Source organism: Callospermophilus lateralis, assembly GCF_048772815.1.
Source record: "Callospermophilus lateralis isolate mCalLat2 chromosome 8 unlocalized genomic scaffold, mCalLat2.hap1 SUPER_8_unloc_1, whole genome shotgun sequence".
In the NCBI taxonomy this organism is placed as follows: Eukaryota; Metazoa; Chordata; class Mammalia; order Rodentia; family Sciuridae; genus Callospermophilus; species Callospermophilus lateralis.
Genome location: NW_027510150.1, coordinates 2,623,347 through 2,636,784, shown reverse-complemented (window position 1 = coordinate 2,636,784; position 13,438 = coordinate 2,623,347). Strand labels below are relative to the sequence as shown.

At 34.2% G+C, this 13,438-nt stretch overlaps 1 pseudogene; it reads right to left on the bottom strand.

The window, feature by feature from the left end:
* Positions 1 to 3,694: 3,694 nt before the first annotated feature.
* LOC143385801 (large ribosomal subunit protein eL43 pseudogene) lies at positions 3,695 to 4,797 on the bottom strand (annotated as a pseudogene).
* Positions 4,798 to 13,438: the final 8,641 nt, after the last annotated feature.

Below are 13,438 nucleotides of genomic sequence, written 5' to 3'. Positions count from 1 at the left end.
AATATAAGAAGCATATCAATGTCTGGTTTGTTATATATCAGCTGGTCAGCAAGCTAAAAGGTACCACCAGACTATGGGAGTCAAGTCTGAAAACTTATTTTATTACAACTCTAGAAATAACCTGGCAAATTAATTACCTATTTGTAAGTCTTACATGTTAGTTTCTGTGATTGCCATTTTGATAAAACATTTTAGAGGAAAAATATGTATATTAGTCATTCATTGAGGATACGTGAATACTGAGGAACCACTGAATAGGAGCACTTTCTAACAATGTAAGAAAAATTGCAACTTAATTGGTCTTTGACATTAACAATGCATATACAGAGTTCTGAAAATACATATGCAAATCATAATGCTTGTTTTATATTTTAACACAGATTTTTTTAACAGGTTTATTGTTTGTAAAGTACTTTTGTAACTCTGAGGGAGTTTTCTGCCGCAGTCTGGCTGGGCACAATTCAGAAGCCACTTGTCAAAAGAAACTAACTTTATTTTTAGAACCACACAAGCCAAACAAAACAGCTCCTCAGGAAAAAACCCTCAGAGCCCAACTGCCACCACCGGCTTCCCACAAGCCACACTCCCCAACCACCAGCCTCCACACCTCCCACAATCCTCTTTCTCTTGAGGTTGATTGGCTGGGTTGCATGGGTGGAGCCAAAAAGTCCCCCAATGAGCAGCTCCGTGGCCTGAAAGGGCAGGGAAACAGACCAATGAGCTTCACTGCAGAGGAGCCAATCAGCTAGATGTTGCTGGGGCTGCTGTGAGCCAATCATCAGCTGGCAGTCTGATAGTTTGCTGGGGCCCCTTCAGCTCATCAGCTGGCAGTCTGAAAGTTTGCTGGGGCCCCTTCCTCTGTGGCTATCAACAGTTTTCAACAATTTTTTAAAAAAATTTTCTCAGTATAAGTCATTCTCAACTGCTCATATTTTATGCAGGATACTAATTGTCATATTTTATGCAGGATTCTAATTGTCATACTTTATGCAGTAAGAAAATTTCCAAACCCATTTTCTTTATGTTTTTAGTTTCTAGTGCTCTAGAAATAATTCTTTCCCTTCATTGTTTTAAAGGACATCTGTTGGTGGTAAAATAGAATTTTGTCTACTTTGTGCTACTGAGAAAGCTACACCTTCAAATATCTAAGCCATTATGTGAGCAATATTTTCTGAGATAAAACACAAGTGAGGCAACACTGCCCCTCATAGTGCATGGACACTGCATACCAAGGGTCTTATCAGAAGATCTTTACTACTTAGTTCCCCAAATGAGACTGGGAAGAGACTTCAGACCACTCACAGCTTTCAGAAAAGAGAGCAACTATTGCCCTGGCTCCTTGTGCCCAGGCAAAAGCATTTTTGCTCTTTCCAGGCTGTGACCTTAGTGCTGTGGATACAGAAGTCTCATGAATCTACAGCTGCTTTTTGCATGCTCCTGAGAAGTAAAGTCTGCAATAGCTGATGACTTACCAAGATGAGCTGAAAGTCTTGATTTCCTGCAGTGGAAAGCCAGCTCCTGTTGGCTGTGGTCTTGGTCTGCCTGGTTAATTACAGCTTGGAGTTGGTCCCTGCAGGCCATGTATTTGAAAATCACATGCTGTGGGCTTTCTCCATGAAAGGTTCTTAATCAGATGGGAGCCATTATGCTGCACTCAAGTCCATGCAGGGTCTTGGGCAGAAAGGGGGTGGAGAGGGAGGAAGCAAAACATGACTAGGCTGAAATGAGTATAAACATAAGAGGCATCTCCTATCTTAATTAAGGTTTTTTAATCATCAAATCTCTTTGAGATTAAGATCATCATAACTGGAATTCTTAAGATATCAATATTAAAATTTGAAATTTACATTACCATATATTTGCAGTAATTATATTTGGTGAAATCTGTTTGACAATTTTGTCAACATTACAAAAGGGTCCATTTCTGAATTTCTGTGATCTAACACCACAAATTATGAATATTTATCTTTTTAATAATCATAGTCCTTTCTGAAGTGAGTATCTTTTTTCTGAAATAATCAAATATATGTATAGCAGATATATCTGAGGAACAAAAATGCTATATGATCATAAAACACAATATAAAATATTTATTTTGAAGTGCTGCATTAAACTCAGGGTCTTTTGGATACTAGGAGAATGTTCTACTTCTGAGCTTCAACTCCAGCCCTAAAATAAATATTTTTGACTAAAACTGACCAAAAAGCTATCAGCAACCTCATTCTGCGGCCAACACTAAAATACGCAAGATATTTGAGCATCTAATATTATCTATTCCTGGTAATAACCATAGGGACACAAACATCAGCTGCAAAATTCTGACAGATTTCTGTTATATTATCTCTATATATTTCCTGTTTCTTAATGAAACAAAAATAGAAAAAAATTAAAATGCCTTCCAAAATGTTTACTGAAGAAAAAACTTTGACTTCTTTCACTTTTTCCCCAATTCATTTTATATCATAAACCTATAAAAGCTTACACGGTATAAAGCACCTAAGTTTCAGTGGTATAAAGGAGACTTGAAGTTGCGTTAACTCTTGTCAATAATACCAAGTCATATGACCATCTCTGTATAAATGTGAACTTGGTAAAAATGATGAGTTTTTCTCTATATAAAAACATTCCAAGTTACTGAAGACACAAAATAGCTGTGCAGAGTTTGTGCTGCTATATGAACAAATGCAATGCTATCACTTCTACCATGAACAAGATTAAAATACCAAAACAATATTGAAGGAACCTTCTGAGAAGTCCCCACAGAACCCTGCCCCTGCTATGGAAACCCAATGCCTGTCTCATTTTCCATACCATTTAGCAAGGGACAAATCATACAGCCACACTGCTGTTTACACAGGCCAAAAATGCAACAGATACAATCAGAAATCCAAGAACTCCAATGGGTAAACAAAGAACTCTGGCTCAAAGCCTGTGAAATGCAAGGTTACAAAAATATCCAAAAACTAGCGAGAACTGGAACAAATTGAACTAGCAGGACTAATGTCCATTTTATATTCAATTGCATTATAATAAAAGACTTAAGAGGTTATCTCACTCTCTCTTGGCTAACAGAGGCTGTGAGTATTCCCATAGCCACTTGAATTCCATAGTTTGTTTGTTTTTCCCCTTTAGTCATATTTTTACTGGGCAATTTGTATTAAGTCAGCTAGGCATTTAGTTTCTGTGATTACCTACTCCACCTGCAGAAGGATTTACCAGTGTTAAAGAAAATAGGTAGAAGACTGTGTGAGGCTTAGGAGCTCATCAATTACAATGTCATACCATCATTTAGTTTCATGATTTTTGAAATATCAAAAAATGATGTGCCTAAACAGATCATATAGACTATTGGCCAGTGTGATAGATTTATGATCTTGCATGGTTAAAATATAAGAAATCTCTTCCTTCAAGTACAGAAGAGGAGAAGACTGGTAATAATCTCTCAATCTAGTCTTCTGAAAAAAATCATAATTTAAATGATTGCCTTTTCTAGTGATATTATTTAAAAGACACACCATTTTCACAAGACATTACTTTCACAAACTAAAAAAAAATATTACCTATCAGAGAACTTTGAGATCACATAATTTGTCCTTTGTTTTCACGGATAAGCAAACAGACCAAATAATTAAAGAGAACAACACTTTGGAACAACAAATAGCTGCTCTATAGTCTTTTTTATGTATATTCTTTGTGTATTTTAGCATATTTTACCTTTATAACAAATTTTGTACAATATCAATGTATCTCGGAGTAGTTGAACAGTTTTAAAAAAACAAAAAAAGCTGAGTATATACTATGCCATAAGACTTAGTTTCGTGCCATTATCATCTGACTACTGAAGAAAAAAGACCTGAATTACAATAACCCATCTAGCAAAATTTTCCAATTCAAATTAGAAGGGCTTCAATTTACAAATCTTTTGAAAGGGCAATAGTAATGCAATTCACATCAGAACATCCAGTTAATACAATTAACAAACAAACCACAATTTTGCTATATGGTAGAACTTTCTACTGGTCTTTCAATTCCTTCAGCCTTCTGATTGCAGACTTGACTGTGACAGCAGAAGTGGTGTTGTAGGTCCAGGCACCACCAGCCACTGTTTTCATGCAGGAACCATAGTGCCAGATCCCCACAGCCCGTCTCTTCATCTTGGTTTTGCCACAGAAGGAACATGTGTACTTGGCGTGCTGGCTGATTTTGATTTTCTTCACCATTTTCCGGAGGGAGGCGCCGTAGTGGGTCCTATATTTACCGACGATTTCGACTTTCTTAGTGCATTTAGCTATGTCGCTGCGACTTAGGCCCGAGACCAAAGAGGAAGCTGCTCTATAGTCTTAATAGCAAATTAAAACTGAAGAAATTAATTGTAATTGTGAACAAATTTTAAAGGATTTTTGAACTATCCTTAAATCCCACCACATGGAAACATGTTCCTCCAACTCACTGAAGCTCCTTTCATCTGCACTCATAAAGGGTGACCATTGGTGGCTCCTAATCCACTGTCTAATGTTCAGACAAATAAACTTGCAGTTAATTTAACTTGATGATTCAGTTTGATTAAGCCATATACAAACAACAACACTAATTCTGTATCATACAACATCTACTGATTTCTGTTTATTCTGCTAAAGTATGTCTGCTTTCCAATTTTTGAAACTTTCTACACTGAGTAATACACCTTCAAGCTATGTAAGGAACATTTACAGAAAAAAAGTGGCTTGATGACAAAGAAACATGTTTATTTTATGCATTCAGATAAACATATATTCAAAGCATACCTGCTATGCTCATGTCCACCTCCCCAAAAATAAAGAAGAAATATTTCATTAAAAAATATGATGTCTATCATGGAAATCAATTCTGTCACTTTGGGAATTGATTCAAGAAAAGGTACATAAAAAAAGAAGTCCAATACATTTCTACACATTACCTCTTTGGAGATGAAGCCACCTTCCTAAATTTCCTCTAATGGGGAAAGCATGTACAAGTTCAGAGAAGAGTAGGACAGTAGTGTGTCCAGATGATTTTTACCAAGTTCACATGTAACTTGTCACATTCTATCTTAAGATGAAGAACTGGTCAAGAAACTTGTGCTCAATATCATTAATAGGGACTCACTAATAAAATCACTAGCAGCTATCCTGCATCTACAAGGAAAAGGTGGTCACAGTATTGTGCCTCTGAGAAGTACAGCCCCATGCCAGCTTTCTCAGAAGTTCTTCCACTATGTTCCTTTTCAGAGAGAAACAGAGGTTATAGATAGATGTTATCCTTTATTCAGCTCAACTCTTACTCTACAGATGAGAAAATGGAGGCCTAGAAAAATTTACTTGCCCAGCCTAACAAATTAGTTCAACTTCACTACACATTTCTGGGCAACCTAGGGCTAGTCACTGAGCTTTCTGAATTAGTAAAGATGTTCAAAGATGGCAGAGGTCTGTGGACTTCCAAGGTACCTTCTACAACTAAGCCCTATCCTATATTTCATATGATAAAACTCCAGGAGGAATTAGAAAATAGAACTAGATCATGGACATTCATGTGCACATAAAGACACTGGTCAACCCACTCCTATTTATGCCTAAAATCTCTGAACTACTGGGCCTCAACACTTTGTCCATTTGTCAAAGCCAATAATGATTTGGTATGTGTGTCTTACTGAGTTGAAGGGTGTCAGCTCTTAGTGAAAGCTTTCAGGTTCTAAGTGATAGCCTTCAGATCCCAGCTCTGACCCCAGAGCCTGGGAAAGCACAGGGGTGGCACCTGTCATGTCCCCACACTGTGTGGGTCCTTCTAAATCCGTATTTATATTAGGGCCCTTGAAGGACTGCCCTTCTTGTCATAGTTCTGAAGTCTTGAGATTTTTCATGATTTACCTGAATATTTTCAGCACACATAGGTAGATGCTATGAGATGCACCTAGGTATCCCTATGACTCATCAGCTCTCTTCTGCAAAGACACTTTAAAAGCTTTCTGTTCAGTAAAGCCTCATTTCCATGGACATTCAAAGGGTAGTCATTCCACTTTAAAAAGAATTATGAGGCTCTACTCATTCATACATGTGGTTGTTTATTATTGTGCTTAGAAGGATTTCTGCTTTCTTGATATTACAAAAGAAATATATATATAGGCAAGGGCCTAATGTGTTAAATCAGAGAACTCCAAATCAAGAGTCCAACTAATACCATCTCCAACTGATGGAAGTACAGAAAACATGGATCCTTCCCCATCATGCTTGAATTTTGGTCACTAAGATTCTATGAATAAACAAACATGCTAATAACCACCTAGTAAAATAGCCCAGAGTGATGCATGCACGCATTTGGACTGGGGTTCAAACTGCCTATAAGAACAAAGGGAGAGGAAGAATGATTGGGAAAAATTAATCTAAATGAGAGTGTATGTATGCATTAATTTTATACTTGGAACTCCAATCCCTGTTCTGTACTCCACCAAAGAATAATGGTCCCATGATCACTTGCTTTTAATTTGGCATTATCCAAGTTTATTTTGGAATACCATTAGAAGAATCACAATAAAATTGAATCAGTTAACAAACCAAACCATGGGCCATAGGGGGAAGATCCTTCACATTTATCAGTCAAGTTTTTTTTTTTCCTCAGTGTTACATGGAATTATGTTTAGATCAGCTACTGATAACGAACACATTTAGTAGGTATCTGCTCTGTCTAAGACACTTTTCTACTGTGATGGGAGAGGTTGTTGAGTAAAAGAAACTATCTCAGTTCTAACTCTGTGACTGTGGCCACATCCTTAGCACAAAATTTCTGAGATCAGATTTCCAGTCCCTTTTAAGTGAGGATTTCCTTAGCAAATTCTTACCCATCAAAGTAAAAGTAAGTGGACATACAAATGAAACTGATCACTGGATATGTAATGGGGTAGGTCACCTTCTTTTGTTTCTCTGTGGAACTCCCATATCTGGAACCCAGGGGTATAATTCCAAACTGACACTAGATCCCTGGGATTTATTTCCTACAAAGTTACATTCATGACAATCCATTCTCTACATTACATCTCACAGTTTATATGGGAATAGAATTCATTCACATGGAATAGTTGGGTTTCTCCCACGAGTCCTGGGTATTAAACCCAGGGCCTTACACATACTAGAAAAGTGTTCCACCACTAAGCTATATCCCCAGTCCTGTATAGTTTTTATTTTGAGACAAGTTCTCACAAATTTGCTGTGGCTCTTGTTCAGTTGAACTTACTGTCATCTTGTCTCATTTTCTCACAGGTATGTACTAATGCACCAGGTCCATGGAAGGGTTTTTAATGGTACAATGGTGGTATTACCCCAGCAGGAGGGACTGAATGAGGCATTCTTGAAATGGCTTGCTCCTCCTCTAAAGACCAAGGAAAAGGGAAAGTGCTGCAGAGACAGGACTCCAAACATCAGGAGTGATACACAAATTTAAAACAAAGAAATAAGCAAAAATTCTAAAATGAACAGAAATAAAAGTCAATAATTAGCAAAACATGAGAATTTCAGGGGCTCTGTCATATGCTTCTAGAAGCTAATAATTAGTGGTCAATAAAGTTAGCTTGGTCTAATAAATAATAATTAGTGGTCAATAAAGTTTCGCCAGGTCTAGTGATGGATAACTGTACTTCCTGTACTTCCTTTTTATCCTGAGGAGGATAAAAAGAATGATCATAAATTCTAAGACAATATTTTTATATATAATATTGTCATATATATAACAATATTATATATAATATATATAGTGAGCACTTATCAACTCAGCAAGACTCTGTCTCTAAATAAAATATAAAAAAAAGGACTGAGGTTGTGACTTTATGGTTAAGCACCCCTGAGTTCAATCTTCAGTACAAATAAAAAAAAATAAAGCAGATACAATTTAAAAAGCATAAGCAAATTTGAAAATTCAACAAATAAAAGTTATATCAAGTATACAGTATATAATTTCAAATATATGCATATAGAGTAATTTCTCACTTGATGGAAATACACTCTGGAAAATTTATCTTAAGAATCTTCTGCAATTTTCCAACTCTCTGACTGTAATGACAAGAATCTAGATGATATCAACTAGTACATGGCTAAGACATTTGATATATACACTGTTGTACATAAAGTCTACTGCTGACCAAACTACCATGATGCCACATGATTGACATTATGAAGTTAAATCAATCAGGGTAAACCTCATAATAAAATAAATAGTGGAACTTCAGAAAACAACAACAACAAAACTCTTAATAAGTCTCTTGTTATTTAGGCAGTGATATATAATGAAGATTACAGTGCAGGGAAGAGAAAAAATGGCATTCATTTCAAAGAAAGATGCTAAGATATTGGGAAAACAGTGTGATAAAAAATGCTATTTTATCCCTTCACTCATAAAACATAACAACATATTTTGACACATTAAATGCTGAATATGTTATTAATAAATAATACTAAAATATATAAGAAAGTACAAAGCTTAAAAGTTTTCATACAAAAGATAGGGTGCATATGGTGGTGCACATCTGAAATATCTTCTATTCTGGAGTCTAAGATATGAAGTTGAAAATATAAGGCCAACTGGAAATAAAATTTAAAACAGAACTGAGAATATGCCCAGAAATAGGACACTTTGGTTGAATCCCTAGTATCATAAAAGGAAAAAAAATAGCTTATTTGTTTTCAAAATAATACAAGATAATAGGTTTAAACTTATGAATTACAAAATATTAATAGAAAAAATGTATTCATTAAATGGTTACATTCAAACTTGAAAAAGTAACAAGGTTAAAAAAACTAATTTTCTCACATATAATCAAATGCATATAAGAAGAAAAAATAAAACATATTGCAAAAGAAAAACAGAATAAATTTTTAAGAGCCACTTTAAATAGGATATATCTAAGTGTTCAATAATCATAAAAACTCAAAATCTTTAGACATTAGGTAACATTGAATAAAATCATATCATATGGATAAATTAAATAGTATTGATAAATATGTGGAATAAATACATTCACAAAAGAGGAAAATAATAATTTAAGCTTTTATTATCCATTTGTAGAAACTGTTTTGTAATCAAATGTATATGATACACTCACACAAGAAACAGAGACTAAAATTATAGCAACTGTAAATGAGAATACAGCCACATTCCTCCAGAGTTGAAACCAAGGGCATGGTTAAAGAGGAAGAAATAATTTTTAAATTTTATAAAAAGTAAATTCTAGGATCTAGAATTTTTGTTAATGTATTATATCCAGTTTGACAAATACTATAAAATATAATGTATGTTTTATGCCCATGTCACATGAATATTGCATTTCATATGAAAGTATATTTACAAAAGAAATATGCAGTATTTGAGAAAATAAAAATACAGAAAAGTTCATAACCCACTTGAATCTAATATATCAAATATGATATGTCAAGAGCTTTGTAATGTTTTGAACAACCAATAAAAAAAAGAAAGAAAAGCACATAAAAGACTCAAATATTCAACATATTTACAAAGGATAAATCTATTATAAAAATGACCATTTTCCCAATTTAATCTATAATAATAACTGGTGAAACATTTACCATGCTTTATTTTTGTTAAAGAAGAAATCAAAGCAAAAACTTCTAAGATTTTCCTGGAAATTTAAATGTATATAAAATTAGCCAAGAACTCTCTCATATATAAGAGCAAATGTACTAGTGATCATTACCTAAAACTAATACATGTTATAATCTTACAACAGTGTAGTAATTTAAAGATAAATAAATCACAATACAGAAAACTACATAGGGCAATTCATATGTATGCAAATATCTTTTTATTGTTAAGTATTATAAGTATATAAATCAAAACATATCAATAAAATATTTAATGTGAGTAAATGCTACAATCCAAACTCAACATAGATGTTAAAACCATAGGCACAGATAACAAGTAGGGACTTGTGTGCAGAATGTGTGTGACACTGGAATTATACATAAGCATCCACCAAACAGCAGATATGAGAGATAATTTTAAAAAATAAAATAAAAATAAAAGCAGAATATAAGCCTCCCTCCATTTATAAATACACCAAATAAATATTTACTCTTGTTTTGAGTCCTTCTTAAAACTGTAAAGTAATTAGAGGAACACACATTATAAAACTGAAATATATACGCTCTCATATGTATATACATATACATACACCAAGAGATGAGTAGAATGCACTTGAGCATTATTACTGATGAGAAATATGCCATATTACTGGAACAAAATGCCCAAATCCAGTGTTAATATGAACAAAGGAAGATTGATTAGGGTTTGAAATATATTATTTAACTCTAAATTGCCTGTAGTTTGTTAATTTATCTCTACACACAGAGGAAGGAATAAGAGATACATGAGTATCAACTCAAGGGGAAAAAAGTGGTTTTCTATGGTCATACAAGATCCATGGGCTTTTTTCCATTAGACCAGAGTGGAAGAGGTGTTAAATCTTAAGGGAACCTCTTAATCACTTAGAGGGATTTGCCAACATTCTCTAAAAATGCAAATAGTTGTTGCTGACAGTTCAAATTTATCTAGACAGTTCCAAAAACTTAAGAGGGAAATACAGACCACCACTGAAATCCAAAGTGGCAGTTTAGCACTTCCTGAGCTCTCTTGCCCAGCTCACTTAACTAATAACACCAGACCTAACCAATTCTTTCTGTAGGTAATTTGTCCTGATATTAACTTTTTCCATTCAATGGACTACATCTGAAACCTCAAAGCATTGAAAGCACTGGCAACTGTGCAGGTGCAAATCTCCCTAAATCAAAAAGAGTGGTTTCACATAAGTGTGCAAAAATTGTAATGGGCTAAAGATTCAAATATTAGTGAAGAAAAATGGTTACAATTACAGATCCCTCTTTATTTCTAAAATAGGTGTACACAATATTTTTTTCCAGTGAGCATCAGGCACCCTGGAATCTAAAAAACTTGCATCAGAATTTTAGTATGCTTTGCCAAATACCTGGTATGTTTTAGTTATAGATATTAAAGATTGTTTTCTTTTCAATTCCAATTCGACTTGAGGATAGTCCATGTTTTTCATTTACTATCCCTGCACTGAATCATGAAGGTCCTGATCAGGGATATGAATGGAAAGTACTCCCTTAATAGATGGCTAACAGCCAAACAATGTGTCAAATTTATGAAAACAAAGCAACCCAGCCACTTAGAAATCAAAATCCTGAACTACAAATATTTCACTATATGGATGATGTATTATAAGCACATAAAGATAAAAACACATTGCTAGAATGTTATTGTACCACCAACAAAAAATATTTCTACAGGAGTATTTTGGGAAGAAGGTCCATTATTGTGGATACATTTACCTTATTCTCCTAACATTATTCTTACTAGGTATCCTGAGGCTGTAGGACAATTAATATTCAAAGAAATAAAAGCAGCAAAGGGGGTGTTTGGAATTTCTCCCAATAAAATTATTACTCCATATACTATGGATCAATTTAATGAGTTAGCTAATGAGTTAAATACTTGGGCAATAATCATGTGTAAATCTAATGTTTCATTTGATAATCACTTACCATCTAATCCTTTGTTGTCTTTTTGGTCCTCGAATTCTATAGTATTTCCAAAAATGACAAGAAAAACACCTATCATGCATGCTCCAAATATATTCACTGATGGGTCAAATAATGCTACAGCAGCAGTAGTTACCCCTGATCAAACTTTTACATTTTTAGAACCCAAAGAATCAGCTCAAAAGGTAGAGCTTAATGCAGTATTACAAGCTTTTGTGATGTTTAAAGATTCTGTATTTAATTTATTTTCTCATAGTCAGTATGTAGTTAATGCTATAGTATCTCTTGGAGATGCTGGTAGGATTTTCCTTTCCTCTACTGTTTTCTCTTTGTTTTCCACTATACAAAGTCTAATCTGGGAGAGAAAAGATTCATTCTTTATAGGACATATTAGGGCACATACTGGATTGCCTGGAGCCCTTAGTTTGGGCAATGATTTAGCAGATAAAACTACACATGACATACATATTTTCTCTACACTAGAAGAAGCTACAAATTTTCATAAAAGTTTACATGTCAATGCTAATACTTTAAAAAAGCATTTTAAAATAACTAATGAACAAGCCAAACAAATAATAAAACAATGTCAAAATTGTGGGACCTTGTTACCACAAGTTAATCTTGGAGTCAATCCTAGAGGACTGATACCTAACCATATTTGGCAGATGGACGTCACACACCTGCCACAATTTGGAAAATTAAAATATTTTCATGTTACAGTTGATACTTCTTCTGGATTTTTTGATGGGCTCCCTTCATGCTGAAGGAAAAAACACTAAAGATATTATAGTTCATTGCTTACAAAATTTTGCCACTGTGGGCGTTCCAAAACAGTTAAAAACAGATAATGGTCCTGGTTATTTTTCTACCTCTTTTAAACAATTTTGTTCATCATTTGTCATTACTCATATAACAGGAATCCCATACAATCCACAGGGACAAGGCATAGTTGAAAGAGCTCACCAAACTATTAAAATGTACTTATTAAAGCAAAAAGAGGGAATTGGAAAGGGGTATATATCCCCCAAAGATAAACTTAAAATAACCCTTTTTACTCTAAATTTTTATATTTGAATTCATGAGGGATTAGTGCTGTGGAAATGCATATGTATCCCAAAAATGTACATAAGCCTAAGGTACTTTGGAAGGATATTCTAACAGGACAATGGAAAGGTCCTGAACCAGTGATTGTCTGGAGTCAGGGTTCTGTCTGTGTGTTTTCACAGGGAGAACAGCAGCTGATTTGGATTCCAGACAGACTAACCAAAGTGATTTCTACAGACCAAAAAGAAGATGATTTGACTCAAATCCAAAACAGCTGATATGCAGAGCTCCAGCTTGGCTATTCATACATCTGCGACAGTGATTAACCAGGATGTTTTTTTTCAATATCTATTTTATTATTGCGTTTTCCCACATTATATAGTTCTATTTTATTTTTTGAGCTCATATAGACCTAGGTTAATGTTTCTCTGATCAGTTTTATTTTTTGACTGTGGAGTTTTTAAACATTGCAATGGAAATTTCACCTGTGTAAAGCTACAAGTCCTTCACTATTGTCTTATGTGTTGTATGTTTGTGTGCACACTTGTGTTTTGTGTTGTATGTCTGTGTGTGGGTATGTCCATATATCATATATGAGAAGCGCTCATAAAAAAATGGATCCGAATTTTTTTTTATTCAAGTGATTTTAATGGTTTAATTTAAATTGTGTAAACAGCTGTTGAGTATTGTTATAATATGTGTACAAATAAGGAGGTTAATGGACCTGTTTGTTTACTTTCACCTTTCCTTTTTATTATATTTAATAATTCTGTACAGGATAATGTAAATTGTTCAGAAAATTGTTTTCTTAGTACCTG